The sequence below is a fragment of the Chiloscyllium punctatum genome, unplaced genomic scaffold (genome assembly GCF_047496795.1).
Source record: "Chiloscyllium punctatum isolate Juve2018m unplaced genomic scaffold, sChiPun1.3 scaffold_1039, whole genome shotgun sequence".
Taxonomy (NCBI): domain Eukaryota; kingdom Metazoa; phylum Chordata; class Chondrichthyes; order Orectolobiformes; family Hemiscylliidae; genus Chiloscyllium; species Chiloscyllium punctatum.
This window is the reverse complement of record NW_027310773.1, coordinates 5,947-10,000: the sequence shown is the minus strand read 5'-3', so window position 1 is coordinate 10,000 and position 4,054 is coordinate 5,947.

Sequence of the window (4,054 nt, the reverse complement as noted above, 5' to 3'; positions counted from 1 at the left end):
TATAAATCAGTAACCACCGACACTTAGAATATTTTCGAGTTGGTATAAATCAGTAAACCACTGACACTTAGAATATTTTCGACTTGGTATAAATCAGTAACCACTGACACTTAGAATATTTTCGGGTTGGTATAAATCAGTAACCACCGACACTTAGAATATTTTCGAGTTGGTATAAATCAGTAACCACCGACACTTAGAATTTTTTCGAGTTGGTATAAATCAGTAACCACTGACACTTAGAATATTTTCGGGTTGGTATAAATCAGTAACCACCGACACTTAGAATATTTTCGAGTTGGTATAAATCAGTAACCACTGACACTTAGAATTTTTTCGAGTTGGTATAAATCAGTAACCACTGGACACTTAGAATATTTTCGACTTGGTATAAATCAGTAACCACTGACACTTAGAATATTTTCGGGTAGGTATAAATCAGTAACCACCGACACTTAGAATATTTTCGAGTTGGTATAAATCAGTAACCACCGACACTTAGAATTTTTTCGAGTTGGTATAAATCAGTAACCACTGACACTTAGAATTTTTTCGGGTTGGTATAAATCAGTAACCACCGACACTTAGAATATTTTCGAGTTGGTATAAATCAGTAACCACTGACACTTAGAATTTTTTCGGGGTCGGTATAAATCAGTAACCACTGACACTTAGAATTTTTTCGAGTTGGTATAAAATCAGTAACCACTGACACTTAGAATATTTTCGGGTTGGTATAAATCAGGTAACCACTGACACTTAGAATTTTTTCGACTTGGTATAAATCAGTAACCACTGACACTTAGAATTTTTTCGGGTTGGTATAAATCAGTAACCACTGACACTTAGAATATTTTCGGGTTGGTATAAATCAGTAACCACTGACACTTAGAATTTTTTCGGGTTGGTATAAATCAGTAACCACCGACACTTAGAATTTTTTCGGCTCAGTAGAAATCAGTAACCAAGCGCATTTTTGAATTGGTTACTGATTTCTCCGTTCGAGTTGCGGCTGCGGTTGGCTTCAAATAGTGGTGGGGGCTTAATTATCGCCGAGGGGAGCATGTCCCGGTGGTGTGGCCGAGGATGGAGTGCCTTTTGAAGGGGGTGTTTCTGAATTTGGACCCTTTTTGAGTTGCATGGCCGGATGGGTGTGGTTTTGAAGGGTGTGTCTGTCTGGAGTGGCACCGGCGTTGGTGTGAGGCTGAGGGTGGGCGTTCGGTTCCTGGTTAGGGATAGGGAAAGGGTGAGACTTAGCTTTAGTGCTCGTGCCCCCGATTTTGGTAATGTTTGACGTCAATTTTCCAAGGAGGCGAATGCAAGGCTTCAGAGGGACTTTGAGTGTTCGGGGGCGGGGTAGCTCAGCCGGATTTGCCCCGGCGGTTCTGCGGACGGTGTTGACTTCGAGGGCGGGACCGGCCCCCGTGTTCAGTCCGAATATCGTGCATTGTTAACGGCGGGAAGTGTTCCAAAAGGAATGGGATTGAATGTGACTGCTGAAGCCGACTTTGAGACCTGTAACGCGGGTAGCTCAGCCGGATTTGACCCGGCGGTTCTGGCGACGGTCTCGCCTTCGAGGGGGGAGCGCCCCGCGTGTTCAGGCCGAATTTTGTGCATTTCCATCGGCGGGAAGAGGTCCAAACGGAATGGATTGAATGTGACTGCTGAAGCCGACATTGAGACCTCTAACGCGGGTAGCTCGGCAGGATTTGACCCGGCGGTTCTGCCGAAGGTCTCACCTTCGAGGGGGGAGCGTCCCGCGTGTTCAGGCCGAATATCGTGCATTGTTAACGGCGGGAAGTGTTCCAAACGTGAATGGGATTGAATGTGACTGCTGAAGCCGACATTGAGACCTCTAACGCGGGTAGCTCGGCCGGATTTGACCCGGCGGTTCTGGCGACGGTCTCGCCTTCGAGGGGGGAGCGTCCCGCGTGTTCAGGCCGAATTTTGTGCATTTCCATCGGCGGGAAGAGGTCCAAACGGGAATGGGATTGAATGTGACTGCTGAAGCCGACATTGAGACCTCTAACGCGGGTAGCTCGGCCGGATTTGACCCGGCGGTTCTGCCGAAGGTCTCACCTTCGAGGGGGGAGCGTCCCGCGTGTTCAGGCCGAATATCGTGCATTGTTAACGGCGGGAAGTGTTCCAAAAGGGAATGGGATTGAATGTGACTGCTGAAGCCGACATTGAGACCTCTAACGCGGTTAGCTCGGCCGGATTTGACCCGGCGGTTCTGGCGACGGTCTCGCCTTCGAGGGGGGGAGCGTCCGCGTGTTCAGGCCGAATTTTGTGCATTTCCATCGGCGGGAAGAGGTCCAAACGGGAATGGGATTGAATGTGACTGCTGAAGCCGACATTGAGACCTCTAACGCGGGTAGCTCGGCCGGATTTGACCCGGCGGGTCTGCCGAAGGTCTCACCTTCGAGGGGGGAGCGTCCCGCGTGTTCAGGCCGAGTTTTGTGCATTTCCATCGGCGGGAAGAGGTCCAAACGGGAATGGGATTGAATGTGACTGCTGAAGCCGACATTGAGACCTCTAACGCGGGTAGCTCGGCCGGATTTGACCCGGCGGTTCTGCCGAAGGTCTCAGCTTCGAGGGGGGAGCGCCCACCGTGTACAGGCCGATTTTCATGCATTTCCAACCGTGGGAAGGGGTCCGAAAGGGGATGGGGGTGAACGTGACTGCTCAACCCGACTTTGAGACCTCTAACGCGGGTAGCTCAGCCGGATTTGACCCGGCGGTTCTGGCGACGGTCTCGCCTTCGAGGGGGGAGCGTCCCGCGTGTTCAGGCCGAATTTTGTGCATTTCCATCGGCGGGAAGAGGTCCAAACGGGAATGGGATTGAATGTGACTGCTGAAGCCGACATTGAGACCTCTAACGCGGGTAGCTCGGCCGGATTTGACCCGGCGGTTCTGCCGAAGGTCTCACCTTCGAGGGGGAGCGTCCCGCGTGTTCAGGCCGAATTTTGTGCATTTCCATCGGCGGGAAGAGGTCCAAACGGGAATGGGATTGAATGTGACTGCTGAAGCCGACATTGAGACCTCTAACGCGGGTAGCTCGGCCGGATTTGACCCGGCGGTTCTGCCGAAGGTCTCACCTTCGAGGGGGGAGCGCCCACCGTGTACAGGCCGATTTTCATGCATTTCCAACCGTGGGAAGGGGGTCCGAAAGGGGATGGGGGTGAACGTGACTGCTCAACCCGACTTTGAGACCTGTAACGCGGGTAGCTCAGCCGGATTTGACCCGGCGGTTCTGGCGACGGTCTCGCCTTCGAGGGGGGAGCGTCCCGCGTGTTCAGGCCGAATTTTGTGCATTTCCATCGGCGGGAAGAGGTCCAAACGGGAATGGGATTGAATGTGACTGCTGAAGCCGACATTGAGACCTCTAACGCGGGTAGCTCGGCCGGATTTGACCCGGCGGTTCTGCCGAAGGTCTCACCTTCGAGGGGGGAGCGTCCCGCGTGTTCAGGCCGAATTTTGTGCATTTCCATCGGCGGGAAGAGGTCCAAACGGGAATGGGATTGAATGTGACTGCTGAAGCCGACATTGAGACCTCTAACGCGGGTAGCTCGGCCGGATTTGACCCGGCGGTTCTGGCCGAAGGTCTCACCTTCGAGGGGGGAGCGCCCACCGTGTACAGGCCGATTTTCATGCATTTCCAACCGTGGGAAGGGGGTCCGAAAGGGGATGGGGGTGAACGTGACTGCTCAACCCGACTTTGAGACCTGTAACGCGGGTAGCTCAGCCGGATTTGACCCGGCGGTTCTGGCGACGGTCTCGCCTTCGAGGGGGGAGCGCCCCGCGTGTTCAGGCCGAATTTTGTGCATTTCCATCGGCGGGAAGAGGTCCAAACGGGAATGGGATTGAATGTGACTGCTGAAGCCGACATTGAGACCTCTAACGCGGGTAGCTCGGCAGGATTTGACCCGGCGGTTCTGCCGAAGGTCTCACCTTCGAGGGGGGAGCGCCCACCGTGTACAGGCCGATTTTCATGCATTTCCAACCGTGGGAAGGGGGCCGAAAGGGGATGGGGGTGAATGTGACTGCTCAACCC